At 46.6% G+C, this 22,487-nt stretch overlaps 1 protein-coding gene across 2 annotated transcripts in view; it reads right to left on the bottom strand.

The window, feature by feature from the left end:
- The window catches only part of LOC140190439 (1-phosphatidylinositol 4,5-bisphosphate phosphodiesterase delta-4-like), a 33,766-nt gene extending 25,134 nt beyond the window's left edge, over positions 1-8,632 (bottom strand). For both annotated transcript variants that reach the window (XM_072247016.1, XM_072247018.1), the window contains exon 1: positions 8,556-8,632. The gene's annotated coding sequence lies outside the window, so the exon portion shown is untranslated. The remainder of the gene's footprint in view (positions 1-8,555) is intronic.
- Between the last annotated feature and the right edge of the window lie 13,855 nt (positions 8,633-22,487).

Here is a 22,487-nt window from a genome sequence, read left to right as displayed (position 1 = left end):
AAAGTCAATTGTTAAGGATGAGCTGTCATAGTGCGGTCTGTGAAATCTGCACTCCGGTTCATGGTCTGGTTCATCGATCCTTATTCCCAGTTTTTCAGTTTTCCCTTATTCCATTGGGTGCCTTAATTGAGGCACATGATTTTCATTGTTGGCTGCATTTAAATACCTGTGAAAACCAAGGATTCTCTGCTGGACTGTTTCTTTCCCCTCCCTTCCATATCCCTGACGGTTACCTCGCCTGCAACTTTCACCTGCCACTTCATCAAGGATCCTCGGCAGTGACCTTGTGAAGTATCCTTGGCAGTGACCACGCCAAGTATCCTCGGCACTTCCCTCGACAAGTACTCTCGGCAGTCATCCCGGCCCTACGTCCTAGAACGGGTCCCAGCCCTGCATCCTGGAAAGGGTTCTGGCCCGTACCCAAGGGCCTAACTGAGCCGAGACCAAGAGCCAAACCTAGCCTAGTCCAAGAGCCAGGTCCTGCCCTGGAGTTCCACGTCCTGCCCAGGAGTACCTCGCCCAGCCTGGTGCTGGGGATCCCTCGTCCAGTCCAGGAGCCTCGTCCTGTGCGGGAGTTCCAAGTCCAGTCCTGTAGCCACATCTTGTCCGCGCCTAGATCCGGGGTCCAAGCCCGAGTCAAGACCCAGGTTCCGGGTCCCTATCCAGTCTCTGGCTCAGAATCCTAGCCCAGGCTTCTAATTCCAAGTTCCTTGTCCTGTTCCTAGTACTTCAGTGTCTGTGTCTTGCATTTGGGTCCATTCCCAATGCCCCCTTATAACTTGAGGCGATGGAGTACTTGGTGACAGAGGACAAGATTGGATAAAGTCATCAAAGTTTGTTTAAGGGAAAATCCTGCCTGTTGGAATTCTTTGAGGAGATTAGAAGTAGGATACATGAAGGGGATGTCATGGATGTTGTATATTTGGACTTTCAGAAGACCTTTGACAAGGTGCCACACATGAGTTACCTGAGATACAAAGGGATTTCGGAGTCCTTGTGCAAAACACCCCAAAGGTTAACGCAGGTTGAGTCGATGGTGAGGAAGGCAAATGCAAAGTTCACATTCATTTCAAGAGGTCTAGAATGCAAGAGCAGGAATGTGATGCTGTGGATTTATAAGGCACTGGTGAGGCCTCACCTTGAGTATAGTGAACAGTTTAGGGTTCCTCATCTTAGAAGAGATGTGCTGGCATTGGAGAGAATCCAGGGGAGGTTCACAAGGATAATTCCCAGATTGAAAGGGTTACCATACAAAGAACGTTTGATGTCTCTGGGTCTGTACTCACTGAAATTTAGTAATATGAAGTGGGATCTCCTTGAAAACTATCAAATGCTGAAAGACTTAGACAGAGTAGATGTGAAAAGGATCTTCCCCATGGTAGGGGAGTCTAGAACAAGCGGGCACGACTTCAGGATCGAAGGATGTCCATTAAGAACAGAGATGCGGAAATTACTGACGTCGGATGGTTGTAAGTCTGTGGAATTTGTTGCCACGAGCTGCTGTGGAGGACAAGTCATTGGGTGCATTTAGGGCAGAGACAGATCAGTTCTTGATTAGCTGGGGCATCACAGGGTATGGGGAGAAGGCAGGGGAGTTGGGATGACTGGAAGAATTGATCAGCCATGACTGAATGGCAGAACAGACATGATGGGCTGATTGGCCTACTTCTGGTTCTATATCTTATGGTCTAATGACAATGGCATCAAAGATTACAGGGACCGGGGTTGAGGAGGAGAGAAAAAAAGATCAGCCATGATTGATGAAGCAGAGTTGATGGGCCAAATGGCATAATTCTGCTCCTATGTCTTATGATCATATGGTCTAAGTAAGAGCTCAGACCTCAATCCACGTGAGAATTTGTGTCTGGACTTGAAAATCACTGTTTACTCACGATCCCCATGTGATCTGACAGAGCTTGAGCAGTTTTATAAAAAACGAATGTGGAGAAATCACAGTCGAGAGATGCAAAGCTGATAGAGATCTATCCTCACAGACTCAAGGCTGTAATTGCTGCCAAAGGTGATCAGTGTCAAAAAGTCAAATTAAACCCTCGATGATTCAACGTTGTAAAACAATAAAGTGTGAAAACTTCCAAAGGGGGTGAACATGTTTTATCGGCTCTGTAGATTATCTTTGATTCTATTGTATTGTGGTGAGCATTCGGTTCACAATGACAAACGAGAGAAGCTCGTTTATCTCAGATGCTGTTTTTATTGCGACAGACACAATAACAGACAGAGTGCAACAGCTCGGTGAGAACTAACTCAGTCACATACAGACGGGGAGGTGATTATCACACACCTCGGTTACATTCAGGGTGACACACAAACACACAAGTGAACAACTGTGTAACCCGAGCTAAAATGTAACAATACGTGAACTTGGACATCTCACCATAATTTTATTGAACACACACACCATGGACATATCTTAAAAACAAGAACACTGGCTGATAGGAATGCTGGTGCGAGCTGTCGACCTCACCTCGGGAGCCCTACACTATTATTAGTTCTACTGTGAATGCCTGCAAGAAAACGATTCTCAAGCTGGAATGTATGGATTTTGATAATAAATTTACTGTGAACTTTAAACTTTGCAAAATTAATCTTAAATTAACCATTAAATCTTTTCCCTTTCACCTGAAACATGTACTCTCCAGTTCTTGATCCACCACTGCTTGGAAAAAGACTGAGTACATTCACCCTACCTGTGCCCCTCATGATTTTATACACCTCTATAAGGTCACCCTTCAGTTTGCTACAGTCCAAGGAGTAAAGTCCCAGACTGTCCAAGTTGGGATAGATGCAGACATACAGCTCGTCTTTACATCTGTCTTTATCCAGCGTTTCACCGTGACTCAGGATTCTTGATTCCACTCTGCTGTTTTGTGCTCATCACTGTATTTATTGCTGGAATCATTAACATGGTCTCAATAAACAAGGAAACGAGAACCAATTCCTTGAAGAGTACCAGTCAGGTCAGTGGAAGAAACTAATCCCTCTGCAGGAGCGTAGCGGTTTACACAATCACTTTACAGCCCCAACAATTACGGATCAGGGTACGATTCCCACTGCTGTCAGTACGGTGCTTCTTCGTTCTCCCTGTGGCTGCGTGGGTTTCCTTTGGCTTCTCCAGTTTCCTGCTAAGTTCCAAGTCTGTTCGGGTTCAGGGCAGTGAGCTGTGGGCATGCAATGTTGGTGATGGATGCATGCCAACACTTACAGTTGCAGGCGAGGTAACCGTCGGGGATATGGAAGGGAGGGGAAGGGAACAGTCCAGCTGAGAATCCTTGGTTTTCAGAGGTATTTCAATGCAGCCCAAAATGAAAATCATGTGCCTCAATTAAGTCATTGACACAGGATAACACATTTCACAGAACATAGAACATAGAAAAGTACAGCACGGTACAGGCCCTTCAGCCCACAATGATGTGCCGACCCTCAAACGCTGCCTCCTATATAAGCCCCCACCTTAATTTCCTCCATATACCTGTCTAGTAGTCTCTTACATTTCACTGGTGTATCTGCCTCCACCACTGACTCAGGAAGTGCATTCCACGCACCAACCACTCTCCGAGTGAAAAACCTTCCTCTAACAACCCCCTTGAACTTCCCACCCCTTACCTGAAAGCCATGTCCTCTTGTATTGAGCAGTGGTGCCCTGGGGAAGAGGCGCTGGCTATCCACTCTATCTATTCCTCTTATTATATTGTACACCTCTATCATGTCTCCTCTCATCTTCCTTCTCTCCAAAGAGTAAAGCCCTAGCTCCCTTAATTTCTGATCATAATGCGTACTCTATAAACCAGGCAGCATCCTGGTAAATCTCCTCAATAGCCTTTCCAATGCTTCCGCATCCTTCCTACAGTGAGGCGACCAGAAATGGACACAGTACTCCAAGTGTGGCCTAACCAGAGTTTTATAGAGCTGCATCATTACATCGCGACTCTTAAACTCTATCCCACGACTAATGAAAGCTAACACCCTATAAGCTTTCTTAACTACCCTATCCACCTGTGAGTTAACTTTCAGGGATCTGTGAACATGTACCCGCAGATCCCTCTGCTCCTCCAGACTACCAAGTATCCTGCCATTTACTTTCTACTCTGTCTTGGAGTTTGTCCTTCCAAAGTGTACCACCTCACAGTTCTCCAGGTTGAATTCCATCTGCCACTTCTCAGCCCACTTCTGCATCCTATCAATTGTCTCTCTGCAATCTTCGACAATCCTCTACACTATCTACAACACGACCAACCTTTGTGTCATCTTCAAATTTGCCAACCCAGCCTTCTATCACCACATCCAGGTCATTAATAAAAATCACAAAAAGTAGAGGTCCCAGAACAGATCCTTGTGGGACACCACCAGTCACAATCCTCCAATCTGAATGTACTCCCTCCACCACCACCCTCTGCCTTCTGCAGGCAAGCCAATTCTGAATCCACCTGACCTAACTTCCCTGGATCCCATGCCTTCTGACTTTCTGAATAAGCCTACCGTGTGGAACCTTGTCAAATGCCTTACTAAAATCAATATAGATCACATCCACTGCACTACCCTCATCTATATGCCTGGTCACCTCCTCAAAGAACTCTATCAGGCTTGTTAGACACGATCTGCCTTTCACAAAGCCATGCTGACTGTCCCTGATCAGACCATAATTCTCTAAATGCCCATAGATCCTATTTCTAAAAATCTTTTCCAACAGCTTTCCCACCACAGGCTCACTGATCTATAATTTCCCGGACTATCCTTACTACCTTTTTTGAACAAAGGGACAACATTCACCTCTCTCCAATCCTCCAGACCATTCGAATGGACAACGAGGGCATAAAGATCCTAGCCAGAGGCTCAGCAATCTCTTCACTCACTTCGTGGAGTAGCCTGGGGAATATTCCATCAGGTCCCGGCGACTTATCCGTCCTAATGTATTTTAACAACTCCAACACCTCCTCTCCCTTAATATCAACATGCTCCAGAACATCAACCTCACTCATATTGTCCTCACCATCATCAAGTTCCCTCTCATTGGTGAATACCAAAGAGAAGTATTCATTGAGGACCTCGCTCACTTCCACAGCCTCCAGGCACATCTTCCCACCTTTATCTCTAATTGGTCCTACCTTCACTCCTGTCATTTTTTTTCTTCACATAATTGAAGAATGCCTTGGGGTTTTCCTTTACCCTACTCGCCAAGGCCTTCTCATGCCCTCTTCTTGCTCTTCTCAGCCCCTTCTTAACCTCCTATCTTGCTTCCCTATATTCCTCAATAGACCCATCTGATCCTTGCTTCCTAAACATGTATGCTGCCTTCTTCCACCTGACTAGATTTTCCACCTCACTTGTCACCCATGGTTCCTTCACCCTACCATTCTTTATCTTCCTCACCGGGACAAATTTATTCCTAACATCCTGCAAGAGATCTCTAAACATCGACCACATGTCTATAGAACATTTCCCTGGAAAACATCATCCCAATTCACACCCGCAAGTTCTAGCCTTATAGCCTCATAATTTGCCCTTCCCCAATTAAAAATGTTCCTGTTCTCTCTGATTCTATCCTTTTCCTTGATAATGCTAACGGTCACTGTCCCTCAGATGCTCACCCACTGAGAGATCTGTGACCTGACCCAGGTCATTACCTAGTACTAGAACTAGTATGACATTCCCCCTAGTCGGCCTGTCCACATACTGTGACTGGAATCCATCCTGGACACACTTAGCGAACTCTGCCCCATCTAAACCCTTGGAACTAATCAGGTGCCAATCAATATTAGGGAAGTTAAAGTCACCCGTGATAACAACCCTGTTATTTTCGTACTTTTCCAAAATCTGCCTCCCAATCTGCTCCTCTGTATCTCTGCTGCTACCAGGGGGCCTATAGAATACCCCCAGTAGAGTAACTGCTCCCTTCCTGTTCCTGACTTCTACCCATACTGACTCAAAAGAGGATCCTGCTACATTACCCACCCTTTCTGTAGCTGTAGAACATAGAAATCCATAGTGCATTACAGGCCCTTTGGCCCACAATGTAGTGCCGACCAAGTAACCTACTCTAGAAACTGCCTAGAATTACCCTATGATGTAGCCCTCTATTTTTCTTAACTCCATGTACCTATCGAAGAGTCTCTTTAAAATATCCTATTGTATCCGCCTCCACCATTGTTGCCAGTAGTGCATTCCACCCACCCACCACTCTCTGTGTGTAAATACATTTTTGAATGTGAATATCAAAGAAATTGTGTTGGAAAAAAAGGTAAAATGTAGAGTTGAACAAAATATTGGTAATAATATGAGGTATAATGCACAAGTGAATCAGTGACAGCAAAGCATTACAATGAATATTTAATTATGTTATTTAAATAACATTTAATCTACTGAGCTATTCGGTATTTTTAAATAATCTCTAAGCACTATCAGTTCACTCTCAGCCCTTTCCTTCTTCGTTTTTCTTTCCAAGTTTGTTCTTGCATTAATATTTTGCCTCATATTGGAACAGTGGCATTATAATGCTGCTATTTTAGACCCTTGGTTAACTTTCCATTCTTCTTGCATCCAATAACTTCTCTCACCTAACTGCTGGGGAGACTCCAAATAAAAACTCCCAATACCAAGTCCACTCACTGAAAGTTCCTGATCCAGATCAGAACCCATAGCACTACCACCACCATATTTTCTTCTTCTACTTATATGCTTCTTTGAGACAATTCTCCGAGAGGTTTGTTTTCTCAGATTTTCATACAAGAGTAGCTATTCTTTGTGTGAGAGCTGAAATATAATTAGAACACAATTCAACCATAGGAAGCACCATACCTTCATAGACCTCAAACACACAATGTTTAGCAGGAGGTATTGGCTAATAAATAGGAGCAGGAGTTATCGAACATTGAAGCTTCTTTTGCGGACAGGGGTTGTTATCCTATTCTCTTTGAGATGTCCTGTACTCCAAATGAATTGTCTTATGCCTACTAGCAATAGTATCCCTGACCAGCAATGCCACCCCTTCTCCCCTCCCCCCCCATCCCTTTTAAAGCACTGAAATCCAGGAATATTGAGAATCCATTCTTGCCCTGGTGCCAGTGAAGTCTCTGTAATGGCCACTACATCATAATTCCATAATTTCACTGAATGTGTGACAGATAAAGCTAAACTTTAAAAGGCTGGCTCAGATTACTTCTTTATGAGAGTTCAAAAAGGGAGGAGGGCAAGTGAGTGGGAGCAAAAAAGAAAGATTATGCAAAGCAGCCATTTATTTGGCAGCAATTCAATGCATAAAAGCACACAGAGATGTTCAAGAAGTTCAGTTGTTGTTCAGACCAAATATTAGAATGGGGAAGAAATGTGATCGAAGTAACTTTGACCACAGAATGATTGTTGGTGCCATGTGGAGTGGTTTCTGTTTTTCAGAAACTAATGATCTCCAGGAAATTTTAAGCACAACAGTCTCTGTACCTCCATCTGTAGTTGGATCCTCGACCTCCTAACCAGAAGACCACAATCTGTGCAGATTGGTGATAACATATCCTTCTCACTGGCAATCAACACTGGTGCACCTCAGGGGTGTGTGCTTAGCCCACTGCTCTACTCTCTATGTACACAAGACTGTGTGGCTAGGCATAGCTCAAATACCATCTATAAATTTGCTGATGATACAACCATTGTTGGTAGAATCTCAGGGGTTGACGAGAGGGCGTACAGGAATGAGATATGCCAACTAGTGGAGTGCTGCTGCAGCAACAACCTGGTACTCAACATTAGTAAGACGAAAGAGCTGATTGTGGAGTTCAGGAAGGGTTAGAGGTAGGGTTAGGCTCCATACCAATCCCCATAGAGGGATCAGAAGTGGTGAGATGAGCAGTTTCAAGATCTCTGAGGATCTAACCTGGTCCCAACATATCGATGTAGTTATAAAGAAGGCAAGACAGCGGCTATACTTTATGAGGAGTATTTCTGTTTTTGCACTTTATAAAAATCTATTCAATATACAGATACAGTAAGTGATTTGCTTATTTATTACTATTTTAAAATTTTATTTATCATTTTTTTCTTTTCTCTGTTAGATTATGTATTGCATTGAACTGCTGCTGCTAAGTTAATAAATTTCACGTCACATGCTGGTGATAATAAACCTGATTCTGATTCTGATTCTTGAGATTTCAGAAAATGGTGCAAAATAAAAAATCATCCAGTGAGTGGCAGTTGTGTGTGCAGAAACACCTTGTGAATTAAAAGGGTCAGTGGAGAATAGCCAGACTAGTTCAAGCTGACAGGAAGACACCAGTAACAATAATAACCATGTGTTACAACAGTGGTGTGTAGAACAAGACATTGAATGCACAACACATCGAACCGTAAAGTGGATGGGTTACAGCAGCAGATGACCAAGAAAATACACCATTTTATATAAAAACTTGATACAGCAATTATGCATTGATATTTATTCTCTTAAACACTCTCTCTATCTCTCTGTCTCTCTCTCTCTCTCTCTCACACACACACACACACACACTCAGACACACACACACACACTCACACACTTATATAATGACTTTTACCTGCAGCTTTCATGCAAGAATTTGGATTCGAAACTTCTGTGTCGTTTGTGACAGCTACCGAATCCTCTTTCCCGAATCTTGATCGTAGTGTCATATCTTCAGCCACCGGTTTATAAATTGTGAAATCCACTTCCTCATCTCTGCGTTCTGGCTGTCCACATCTCTGCCAATCTGTATTGAATTTTTGACCTCTTGGTGGCTCTCCTCTCTTGCTCAGTTTCTTCCTGTGCTCCACCGATCTCACCTCCATGGACCTTCTTTGTTCAAATATTGGCTTTTCTCCTACAGATTCAAGACTTCTGCTCAACGGCACTCTTCTCTCTCCCATCAGCACCATTGGAGCGTCACCTGTTCCACAATCTGGGCTCTCTTCATAGTTCTTCACTTGTTCTTCGCCACCCACTGCTTGATCCTCACTGTCACATCTCACTTTCTCTTCTGTGACAATTACATTGTCTTTGTTTTCATTTTCCACTTTCTCCTCTGCAACCATTCCTTCATTGTGGTTTTCATTTATCATGTTCTTATCCCCGGTATCCTTATTTTCACCCACTTGGGTCATTGTTGGGCTGGCCACATCTGGAAGAAAATTCCTGAGGGCTGACTTGTGACCTGGCTTTCCACCTGGCTGTTCTTGAGGACTAATTCCATGCTGCTTTCCTTTGTCCCTTTCTTCCATATTATCAGCCATATTCTGGCTCCCTGGTTCTATATTCAGATTCCCAGTGCTGAGCTCTGAATAACCTGCCTGTAAATACAGATTACTCTCACCTGGACATAGATCTCCCATTTCATCTTCCGACTCAGTAACCTCTGGATCTGAGCTTTCATACTCCAGATCTGTCTCGAGTATGAGTGCGAGACGAGAGCATCTCCCGCTTTCAGGCTCCACTTGCTCAACACTGGGCACCATTCCCCAAACTTCCTGCTGGGCCACCTCTGCTCCTAGTTCAGCTTCCCCTCTGAGGGGGCCCTTCCTGGCATTCTTCCTGCGGGCCCACAGGCTGAAGGCAACTGCAGCCCCAACAGCCGACAGGCCGAGGAGCAGCAGTGCAGAAACTTTACAGCGGTTCATTAGGATGTTCCACGGGAAAACAATAGAGTTTCAAACAATACTGTAGACACAAAGTAAGAAGGTACTCCCCTCTTCGACAGAGACGAGCACAGACCTTGGACTGTGTAGTGGACAACTCCTGTCCGGCAGTTATCAAAATATTTAACAGTCCCCAAGAAAAATAAGATGCACTGATGACATCACAATCTGTCTCATTATGATCTTGTGCGTGACGACAAGAAAATGCAAGAGTGTTGTGGAAATGGCTCAGATCGTCATGGAAACCCCCCACACCCGTACCATAAGATGCACTGATGACATCACAATCTACCGCATTATGATCTTGTACTTTATTGTTTACCTGCACTGCACTCTCTCTGGGGCTGATACACTTTATCCTGCCTTCTGTTATTATTTTACCTTCTTGTACCTCAAAGCACTGTGTAATCTGTCTGAACAAAATGCAAGACAAGCTTTTCACTGGATCTCGGTACATGGAAGAATATTAAACCTATCCCAATCCCAAAACCAAATACTGGAAATAAAGAAAGAAGCCTGAGGCCTGTTGCAGGAAGGGTAGGCGTCCATTTTAATGCAGATTTGGTTATTTTGTGCCCATGTCCCCAACATTTCCTGTGGGCACTCCCACCCCTCACTCTCTCTTGACCATGACACTGAGGCTGAGACAATGCTGATACTGGAGACACAAGAGACGGCAGATTGGGGTCAGAGCGTCATCCCACACACAAACAAGCCCTCAGATCCAAATGGTCCATGCAAACCCAGATGTCTATCCAAGCTCGTCCCATTTGCCTGCATTCGGACCACATCCCTCTAATCTTTCCAAACCATGTTCCAGTCCAACTGTCATCTAAATGTGATGGTACACACCTCTACCACTTCCTCCGGCAGCTTGACTGAAATAGAGACATAGAAACGTAGAAAACCTACAGCACAATACAGGCCCTTCGGCCCACAAAACTGTGCCAAACATGTCCTTACCTTAGAACTACCTAGGTTTACCTATAGCCCTTTATTTTGCCAAGCCCCATGTACCTGTCCAGGAGTCTTTTAAAAGACCCTATAATTTCCGTCTCCACGACCGCAGCTGTCAGGCCATTGCACGCACTCACCACTCTCGACGTAAAAAACTTACCCCTGACATCTCCTCTCTACCTACTTCTAAGCACTGTAAAAGCTTGCCCTCTCGTGGTAGCCATTTCAGCCCTGGGAAAAAGCCTCTGACTATCCACACGATCAATGCCTCTCATCATCTTATACTCCTGTATCAGGTGAGTTCTCATCCGCCATTGCTCCGAGAAGGAAAGGCCAAGTTCACTCAACCTATTCTCATAAGGCATGCTCCCCAGTCAAGGCAACATCGTTATAAATCTCCTCTGCACCATTTCTATGGTTTCCACATCCGTCCTGTAGTGAGGCAAGCAGAACTCAGTACAGTATTCCAAGTGGTCAGGACCAGGGTCCTATATAGCTGCAACATTACCACTTGGCTCCTAAACTCAATCCCATGGTTGATGAAAGGCAGTGCACCGTATGCTTTCTTAGCCACAGAGTCAACCTGCGTAGCAGCTTTGAGTGTCCTATGGACTCGGACCCCAAGATCCCTCTGATCCTCCACACTGCCAAGAGTCTTGCCATTAATACAATATTCTGCCATCGTATTTGACCTACCAAAATGAACCACCTCACACTTATCTGGGTTGAACTCCATCTGACACTTCTCAGCCCAGTTTTGCATCCTATCAATGTCTTGCTGTAACCTCTGACAGCCCTCCACACTATCCACATCAGCAAATTTACTAACCTCCACCTCCTCATCTAGGTCATTGATGAAAATCACGAAGAGTAGGGGTCCCAGAACAGATCCTTGAGGCACACTGACCTCCATGCAGAATATGACCCATCTAAACCCACTCTTTGCCTTCTGTGGGCAAGCTAGTTCCAGATCCACAAAGCAATGTCCACTTGTATCCCATGCCTCCTTACTTTCTCAATGAGCCTTGCATGGGGTACCTTATCAAATGTCTTGCTGAAATCCATATACACTACATATTTCATCAATGTGTTTAGTTACATCCTCAAGAAATGCAATTAGGCTCCTAAGGCACGACCTGCCTTTGACAAAACCAAGCTGACTATTCCTAATCATATTATACCTCTCCAAATGTTCATAAATTCTGCCTCTCAGGATCTTCTCCATCAACTTACCAACCACTGAAGTAAGACTCAGTGGTCTATAATTTCCTGGGCTATCTCTACTCCATTTCTTGAATATGGGAACAACATCCGCAATCCTCCAATCCTCTGGAACCTCTCCCGCCCCCATTGATGATGCAAAGATTATCGCCAGAAGCTCAGCAATCTCCGCCCTCACTTCCCACAGTATCCTGGGGTACATCCCATCCAGTCCCGGTGACTTATCCAACTTGATGCTTTCCAAAATCTCCAGCTCATCCTCTTTCTTAATATCCACATGTTCAAGCTTTTCAGTCTGCTGCAAATCATCCCTACAACCAACAAGATCCTTTTCCGTAGTGAATACTGAAGTAAAGTATTCATTAAGTACCTCTATTATCTCCTCCGGGTCCATACTTGATTGGTAGTATTCTCTCACACCTTATCCTCTTGTTCTTCATATACTTGTAGAATGCCTTGGGATTTTCCTTAATCTTCTCCACCAAGGCTTTCTCATGGCCCCTTCTGGCTCCCCGAATTTCATTCTTAAGCTCATTCCTGCTAGCCTTATAATCTTCTAGATCTCTATCATTACCGCGTTTTTTGAACTTTCATAAACTCTTCTTTTCTTCTTGACTAGATTTACAACAGCCTTTATACACCATGGTTCCTGTACCCTGACATCATTTCCCTGTCTCATTGGAACGTACCTATGCAAAACACTATGCAAATATCCCCTGAACATTTGCCACATTTCTTCCATCCATTTCCCTGAGAATATCTGTTTCCAATTTATGCTTCCATGTTCCTGCCTGATAGCCTCATATTTCCCCTTACTCCAGTTAAGCATTTCCCTAACTTGTCTGTTCCTATCCCTCTCCAGTGTTATGGTAAAGGAGATAGAATTGTGAATGGTAAATGTGATATGAAGAGTTTACTTCCAATAACTATTCTATGCGTGTCTTTCTTCTCTTAGCTGCTTGAGTGGTCTCAGTGGTCACTTTACTGTAGGTTTTTGTAAATAAAACAGCAGAGGAGTTTTATGTTTGAGGAAACTGCAACATCTCCTTTCTTGTCAACCAAACACAGGAAATACTTTATGTCATTATATCATCACGTCAGACCAGCCTCTTAACGTGAACCCCAACTCAATGTGGGTGGTTGTGAATTATGCCAATGTTTTCACCCTTTACATTACCCGACACATCCCACCACCCAACGGAATTCCCCAAAACCGGCATTGTGAGCCTGTCCGGAGACCAGATGAGCCACCCGGCTCGGATCCTACTCTGATAAAGAAGATGAGGCAGTTGTATGACATGTATAGAAAGCAGAGAGTAAATAAGGTGCTTGAGGAGTATAAGAAGTGCAAGAAAATACTAAGAAATAAATCAGGAGGGCTAAAAGAAGACATGAGGTTGCCTTGGCAGTCAAAGTGAAGGATAATCCAAAGAGCTTTTACAGGTATATTAAGAGCAAAAGGATTGTAAGGGATAAAATTGGTTCTCTTGAAGATCAGAGTGGTCGGCTATGTGTGGAACCAAAGGAAATAGGGGAGATCTTAAATAGGTTTTTTGCATCTGTATTTACTAAGGAAACTGGCATGCAGTCTATGGAATTAAGGGAAACAAGTAGTGAGATCATGGAAACTGTACAGATCGGAAAGGAGGAGGTGTTTGCTGTCTTGAGGAAAATTAAAGTGGATAAATCCCCGGGACCTGACAGGGTGTTCCCTCGAACCTTGAAGGAGACTAGTGTTGAAATTGCAGGTGCCCAGGCAGAAATATTTAAAATGTCGCTGTCTACAAGTGAGGTGCCGGAGGATTGGAGAGTGGCTCATGTTGTTCCGTTGTTTAAAAAAGGATCGAAAAGTAATCTGGGAAATTATAGGCCAGTAAATTTAATGTCGGTAGTAGGTAAGTTATTAGAGGGAGTACTAAGAGACAGAATCTACAAGCATTTGGATAGACAGGGACTTATCAGGGAGAGTCAACATGGCTTTGTGCGTGGTAGGTCACGTTTGACCAATCTATTGGAGTTTTTCGAGGAGGTTACCAGGAAAGTGGATGAAGGGAAGGCAGTGGATATTGCCTCCATGGACTTCAGTAAGGCCTTTGACAAGGTCCCGCATGGGAGGTTAGTTAGGAAAATTCAGTCGCTAGGTATACATGGAGAGGTGGTAAATTGGATTAGACATTGGCTCAATGGAAGAAGCCAAAGAGTGGTAGGAGAGAATTGCATCTCCGAGTGGAGGCCTGTGACTAGTGGTGTGCCACAGGGATCAGTGCTGGGTCCATTGATGATAATGTGGTAAATTGGATCAGCAAATTTGCTGATGATATAAAGATTGGAGGTGTAGTAGACAGTGAGGATGGTTTTCAGAGCCTGCAGAAGGACTTGGACCAGCTGGAAAAATGGGCTGAAAAATGGCAGATGGAGTTTAATACAGACAAGTGTGAGGTATTGCACGTTGGACGGACAAACCAAGGTAGAACATACAGGGTTAATGGTAAGGCACTGAGGAGTGCAGTGGAACAGAAGGATCTGGGAATACAGATACAAAATTCCCTAAAAGTAGCGTCACAGGCAGATAGGGTGGTAAAGAGAGCTTTTGGTACATTGGCCTTTATTAATCAAAGTATTGAGTATTAAGAGCTGGAATGTTATGATGACGTTGTATAAGGCATTGGCGAGGCCGAATCTGGAGTATTGTGTTCAGTTTTGGTCACCAAATTACAGGAAGGATATAAATAAGGTTGAAAGAGTGCAGAGAAGGTTTACAAGGATGTTGCCAGGACTTGAGAAACTCAGTTACAGAGAAAGGTTGAATAGGTTAGGACTTTATTCCCTGGAGCGTAGAAGAATGAGGGGAGATTTGATAGAGGTATATAAAATTATGATGGGTATAGATAGAGTGAATGCAAGCAGGCTTTTTCCACTGAGGCAAGGGGAGAAAAAAAAAACAGAGGACATGGGTTAAGGGTGAGGGGGGAAAAGTTTAAAGGGAACATTAGGGGGGCTTCTTCACAAAGAGAGTGGTGGGAGTGTGGAATGAGCTGCCAGACGAGGTGGTAAATGCGGGTTCTTTTTTAACATTTAAGAATAAATTGGACAGATACATGGATGGGAGGTGTATGGAGGGATATGTTCCATGTGCAGGTCAGTGGGACTAGGCAGAAAATGGTTTGGCACAGCCAAGAAGGGCCAAACGGCCTGTTTCTGTGCTGTAGTTTCTATGGTACCTATGGTAAACATCTTTTCTCACCATTCCAATACTCAGAATGGGCCATCGTAGATGTGTCCAAGGGGATATTGGTGTCTATCATGGTGGAGAAAAATGAACGAGATGGTGTGTAGGTCAACAGGAACCCAAGAATGCTGTATGTCACGATGGGAGGGAGGAATTGGTGCAAAGGAGGGTGGAACACGACTGATAAGCTGACCGGGCGGTCATGGCATCAGAAATAAAATCACCCGGCCCTCGTAACAACTGCCCAGAAACCAACTCAGTTACTGACAACTGCAGGTCTTCCTTTGGAGCCATGAACCCCAGCAGCACCCATGGGTGATGAACATACTATCTCTCATCTGTCAGGGAAGCCTTTAAGGAGCAGTGAAACCACTCACATTGGACTGAGGATATCACATCATGCTGTGATGGAGCCTAACACGAGGGGTCTGGTGTGGATTGGGGACCAGAGTCAGAGGAAATATCAGACGGGTGCCAAACCGAGCAACCAAGGCAGTAATGAAAGCCCAAACCACGTCTGTGACTCCAGAAAGTGGTCCACAGCAGAGGTGATTGATAAGTTTGTGGCCTGAGGTGGAAGGAGATGACTTATTAACTTCAAACTTTCTGCATAGTCACTCAATGAGTTGAGCTGCACGTGCACGTAATGAGAACTGTATAACTCATCTCCTTCTACCGTAGGCCACCAACTTATCATTATTATTTTGGATTAGGCCAATCAGTATCGTGTTGTCAGCACATTTAAATAGCAGATTGGAGCTGTGGGTGGTGACAGTCATGGGGATACAGAGAGTAAAGGAGGGTGGCCATCGTCAAAGCGAGAGGAATGACCTTTGGCCACCTGGTGGTATGTTCCTCCAAGGTAGGGAGGTGTGTGAAACTATAGGAGGGGGGAAGGGGACAAACCAGCTCCACATTAACATGGTCAGGGGTCTCAAAAGCTACCAGTGAGGCCCAAACATGATGGTTAATCTTCACCCACTGGTGCTACTTATTGTTCCTGTTTTAAAATGTGTATGTGGTTTGTGTGTTCAGTAAAATTATGGTGAGATGTCCAAGTTCATTTATTGTTACATTTTAGCTCAGTTTACACAGTTGTTCACTTGTGTGTTTGTGTGTCACCCTGATTGTAACCGAGGTGTGTGATAATCACCTCCCCGTCTGTATGTGACTGAGTTAGTTCTCACCGAGCTGTTGCACTCTGTCTGTTATTGTGCTTGCTGAAATAAAAACGACAGTTGAGATAAACGAAGTTTTGTCATCTGTCACCATCGACTGAATGCTCACCACACTGGTGTCAGGAGTGGGGTTAGAAATTGATGGTTTAACTGAAGAGCTACAATGTCAGATGGAGTGCCATAAACCCAGGGAGTTAGTGAAAGGACCGAGCGGTGAGCCTCCCCCGTACCACGGGGCCGGGTTCCTGAACATGGGACACCAACCTGCAGGGAGAACCTAGGAACCGAGCATCGTACCTTTCAAGGAAACCCGATGGGGCAAGTGTGGACAGGCTCCCCGACCCTGAGTACATGGTGAGTGCATCACCCGTCTCCCTGGCGGCCCGAGCCAGGGAACCCAAGAAGCCGCAGCCATGGGAGTACGGGTAATGCAGCAGACACCACGAACGCCGCAGGAGAAAGAGGAGGACCAACAGCCCCAGTAATTAACGTCACAATGTCCACCCAGAATCTCTCTGGATACAATGGTTCCGGCCGCCTGGAGCCTTTCCTGGCACAAGTGTAACTGGCCGCACCGCACAACAGTGGAGCCCCACTGAGACGGTGGTGCTCCTTGCCCTGGCACTGGTGGGGGATTCCTACGGGCCTTCCTCGACCTAACGCTGGCTGAGCAGCCTGACGATAGGGCCCTCCTCAACCGATCGTTTCCAGAAGAGGCCTCTGGAGGAAGAAATGAGGGAAGAACTGGGCGGTAGGCGGCACTGTTTGGGAGAAAGCCTGCGACCGTTTGTGACAGATCTCTGCCGCTGTGCTCGGCATGGCTGCCCCCAGTTCCCTCCCACAGTCCAGGAAGAGCTTGCCCTCCACGCCTTTGTAGGAGGCTTCGGCAGCACTTTCACCTGACATCACCGTCATCGCTGGCCGAGGCGTTGGCAGAGGTGGAGAGGGCAGAGCAGTTTCAGTCCTCGAAGGCGTTCCAGTGTCACCATGCACACCGCCAGCCTGGGCTTGTGTCACCGAGGCAGAGGAGGAAACTGACGAGGAGGAGCTCGATAGTCACGTTCAACCAGCACCGCGCTGGCCCCACCGCGTTCCATGGAGCGATCTCTGATACCAGTGTGGCGACGCGGGCCATGTGGTCACTGTGACTGTGTGGCGATGAGAGGGAAGAGGCGGCTGCGTATCGCAGTAGGGAGAACAGAGTACGAGGTGTGGCTAGCCGATACCCGGGATTCCTGCACCATTGGCCTGGACCTGCTGTCCCGCTGGGGAGGCCCGTGTGGATGTGCCGGGGGCCACACCCTACCTCGGCACTACCCTATTCCTTCTTCATCTTTCCTGCCTATCACCTCCCTGCTTCCTCTCCCCCACCCCTTTATCTTTCCCCTTACTGGTTTTTCACCAGGCACCTACCAGCCTTCTCCTTCCCACCCTCCCCCCACCTTCTCTATAGGGCCTCGGCCCCTTCCCTCTGCAGTCCTGACGAAGGGTTCCGGCCCGAAACGTCGACTCATCGTTTCCACGGTTGCTGCCCGACCTGCTGAGTTCCTCCAGCATGTTGAGTGTTGCTTTGACCCTAGCATCTGCAGAGTACTTTGTGTTTACCTTCCAATGCATGACACATTGAGAATGGTGTCCATGTTTCGGACGCTGGCACGTTGCGTGCCGGAGACTGGGACTCAGGGCCCAGCTCTTTACCGCAGTCTCATCAGCCTCCACACATTGCTGGGTGTGAGGCATCTCCAGTGGCCTGGGATGCCGTCTGGGAGAGTTATTGGATATGAAGTTTAACCTCGGGTGGTGCAGTGAGGACAATTTAAGCAAATCAGATCATCTGTTGCAGTGGACAAGACTGCACATTTGGGTAGAAAGGTTCCTGTGCTCTGGAAGACGTCCTGCCTCGTCCCTGTGCCGAAGACGCCGCACCCCAGCGGCCTCAATGACTACAGACCAGTGGCATTGACCTCCCACATCATGAAGACCCTGGAGAGACTTGTTCTGGAGTTGCTCCGGCCTATGGTCAGGCCACACTTAGATCCCCTCCAGTTCGCCTACCAGCCCCAACTAGGAGTTGAGGATGCCATCGTCTACCTGCTGAACCGTGTCTACGGCCACCTGGACAAGCCAGTGAGCACTGTGAGGGTCATGTTTTTTGACTTCTTCAGTGTTCTCCAGTGCATTCAACATAATCCGCCCTGCTCTGCTGGGGGAGAAGCTGAAAGCGATGCAGGTGGATGCTTTCCTGGTGTTATGGATTCTTGATTACCTGACTGGCAGACCACAGTACGTGAGCTTGCAACACTGTGTGTCCGACAGAGTGATCAGCAGCACTGGGGCTCCACAGGGGACTGTCTTGTCTCCCTTTCTCTTCACCATTTACACCTCGGACTTCAACTACTGCACAGAGTCCTGTCATCTTCAGAAGTTTTCTGATGACTTTGCCACAGTTGGATGCATCAGCAAGGGAGATGAGGCTGAGTACAGGGCTACGGTAGGAAACTTTGTCACATGATGAGAGCAGAATTATCTGCAGCTTAATGTGAAAAAGACTAAGGAGCTGGTGGTAGACCTGAGGAGAGCTAAGGTACTGGTAACCCCTGTTTCCATCCAGGGGGTCAGTGTGGACATGGTGGAGGATTACAAATACCTGGGGATACGAATTGACAATAAACTGGACTGGTCAAAGAACACTGAGGCTGTCTACAAGAAGGGTCAGAGCCGTCTCTATTTCCTGAGGAGACTGAGGTCCTTTAACATCTGTCGGACGATGCTGAGGATGTTCTATGAGTCTGTGGTGGCCAGTGCGATTATGTTTGCTGTTGTGTGCTGGGGCAGCAGGCTGAGGGTAGCAGACACCAACAGAATCAGCAAACTCATTGGTAAGGCCAGTGATGTTGTGGGGATGGAACTGGACTCTCTGATAGTGATGTCTGAAAAGAGGATGCTGTCCAAGTTGCATGCTATCTTGGACTATGTCTCCCATCCACTACATAATGCACTGGGTGGGCACAGGAGTACATTCAGCCAGAGACTCATTCCACCGAGATGCAACACAGAGCATCATAGGAAGTCATTCCTGCCTGTGGCCATCAAACTTTACAACTCCTCCCTTGGAGGGTCAGACACCCTGAGCCGATAGGCTGGTCCTGGACTTATTTCATAATTTACTGGCATAATTTACATATTACTATTTAACTATTTGTGGTTTTATTACTATTTAATTATTTATGGTGCAACTGTAACGAAAACCAATTTCCCCCGGGATCAATAAAGTATGACTATGACTATGACTATGACTATGGAAATGTATTGTCTATCAGACTTTGGTTGCTCGAAGCTTATAAAACTCTGTTTGGTACACATCTGGACTATTGCCTGCACTTCTGGTCGCCCCACTATAGAAAGGATGTTGAGGCTTTGGAGAGGATGCAGAAGAAGTTTACCACGATGCTGCCTGGTTTAGAGGGAGTGTGCTATCATGAGAGGCTGGATAAATTTGGGTTGTTTTCTCTTGAGCGTCAGAAGCCGAGGGGAGATCTGATGAAGGCTTACAAGATAATGAGAGATATCGATAGGGTGACAGAGAGTATCTGTTTCCTAGGTTGAAATGTCTAATGCCAGTATTGAGGTGAGGAGGGGTAGATTCAAGGGGGATGTGAGGGATAAGTTTTTTACTTAGAGGGTCATGGCTGCCAGGTATGGTGATTGAGGCACACATACATATATTAGAGGCCTTTAAGAGACATTTGGATAGGTACATGGATGTAAGGAAGATGGAGGTAGGAGGAATTGGTGTTTGGATGGTTTTGATTTATTTTTTAGCTGGTTTAGCACAACATTGTGGGCCGAATGGCCTGTTCCTGTGCTGTTCTGTCCTGCGTTGTATTGGTAACGGTTGTGCATTAAATATCCCTCAGGAGTCCAGAGGTACAGTTCAGATGGAACTAGACTTCATTCAATTGATATGAACAGACAGAATGGGTTTGGATGAGAATCTCCAAATATCTGTAAACACTAACTTGCTCACAGCTCGAGACGGGCAATGATCAACAGTGTCGGGCTGGTGTGACCATAAATGAATATTGCTGATGGACAGGTAAATGTCCTGGCCCACTCCAGTCATCCTCCCTACGTTAACATGATCGAGATGATGCTGAGACAGAAATACTTGTAACTCAACATACCATGTCTGCACAACTGATGATGGTGCGTGTTATAACCAACCTCTTCATCGGTATCAACACTGACCATGTCAAATGTCTGACCACTTTTACTGATTCTAAACCAGCCCCACTTCCTTTACAGGACCAATCCCATATCACTCCTTCCCTGATCTTTGTCTTTGGCTGTCTACACTGATCCAACGATGGCCAGCATAAAACAATTCCATGTACTGCCAGACCTGCTGGGCATTTCCAATATTCACCTTTGTTTCAGATTTCCAGCAACTCCTGTGTGCTGCATCACACAGTTCCAGCATGTTCTTTTGTTCTTTTTCTCTCTCTAGTCATTCATCGATTCCCCAGACAAAACTGAAAGGAATCTTGTTACCCAGATAACCTCACTCTTTACCCAGTTACAGACATTCCCTTTCCACGTATCACTGCAGCTTAAACCTGCATAGCTTCTCACTTTTTCCAGTTCTGATGCAGGGGCATTACCAAAAATTGACAAGATGGAGCCAGTGATCATTAGTGACTGTGGTAAACCATATATATGTTGTAACTGGGTTAACTGTCTGGACACGGCCCTCTGCTGACTGCCCCTGTGGCTCCTCCCACAATCCCCGTATAAAGGTGATTTCGCCTTGCTCCTCCCCCTCAGTCCGGGGGCAGATACTGAGCATGGAGGTCGTATTGTACAGCGAATAAAAGCCTTTCAGTATTTTACCCAACTTCAGTCTTTTGGAGTTATTGAAGGTGCTTCAATTTTATTCGCTGTACATTTTAAAGCATGGAACATGCGCTGAGACTCGACAAGTTAGACCTCAATCCGCATACGCCTGAAGCTGGAAACGCTTTTGAACTCTTGCTGGCCTGCTTCGAAGCGTACCTAGAGGAGATTAAAGCGACCGGCACCGTAGCGAAGCGTGGAGTTCTACTCTCCAGGGTCAGTCCACGGGTCTATTCGCTGATCAGAGACCAGCCGAGCTATGTTGGTGCGATGAGCGCCCTCAAAGGACAATACCTGCGGCCGAAAAACAGCGTCTATGCTCAGCATCGCTTAGCGGCATGGGAACAACGGCCCGGGGAATCAAGTGCTGAGTTCGTCCAGGCCCTACAGACACTCGTGCGGGCCAGCAATTGCCAGGAGCTGACAGTGGCGCAGCATGCAGAACTCTTAGTGAGAGACGCCTTCGTCACGGGGACCAGGTCAGTGTATGTGCGCCAGTGGCTGTTGGAAAAAGCCGATCTTACCTTAAGTTCGGCGATCGAGCTGGCCGACACGCTGGAGGCCGCTCTGCATAACATCCGAGGCTCTCCAGGCACGCGAGCCCCTGATGGCCTCGTGGGCGCCACGGACCTCGCGACCCGCCAGCGATTCGACCTCGGCTGCCGCCAGTCGCGAGTTCACGAAGTGCTACTTCTTCGGACTCGAGAAGCACCCCCGGAAATGCTGCCCGGCCCGACAAGCTACCTGCTCCAGCTGAGGAAAGAAGGGCCTCTTCGCCAATGTCTGTAAGTCCAAACCGCAAGCGGGATCGAGCAGCGCTGCATGCGAGATGTGGGAGTCGCCATCTTGCCTGCCGCCATCTTCCCTGCATGCCGCCACAACGTGTGAGACATGGGGGCGGCCATCTTGCCTGCCGCCATCTTCCCTGCACGCCGCCACCACGTGCGAGACATGGGGGTCGCCATCTTGCCTGCCACCATCTTCCCTGCATGCCGCCACAACGTGTGAGACATGGGGGCGGCCATCTTATTCGGCACCCCCTCCCACTGCCTACGATCAACGGGTGCTCACAGGGCACCCCACCGCGCTGGACCAAGAGAGCGACTCAATCTTGGCCTCCGTGACCCTCGGCCAAAGTGCTCCCCACTGGCTCGCAAGGTCAATGATGGACATCCTGGTGGAGCGGCGCAGGACAAGCCTCCTGTTTGACAACAGGCAGCACAGAGAGTTTTATCCACCTGGACACGGTGCAGCACTGTGGACTCGTGATACAGCCGGTAAGTCATGGCTTCCGGGTTGCATACAACAGATATCTCGCGGGGGGGGTGTTGTGTAGTGACGCTACTGGTGCAGGGCACAGA

This window comes from Mobula birostris, chromosome 30, assembly GCF_030028105.1.
Source record: "Mobula birostris isolate sMobBir1 chromosome 30, sMobBir1.hap1, whole genome shotgun sequence".
In the NCBI taxonomy this organism is placed as follows: domain Eukaryota; kingdom Metazoa; phylum Chordata; class Chondrichthyes; order Myliobatiformes; family Myliobatidae; genus Mobula; species Mobula birostris.
This window is presented reverse-complemented; position numbering and strand designations above follow the sequence as displayed.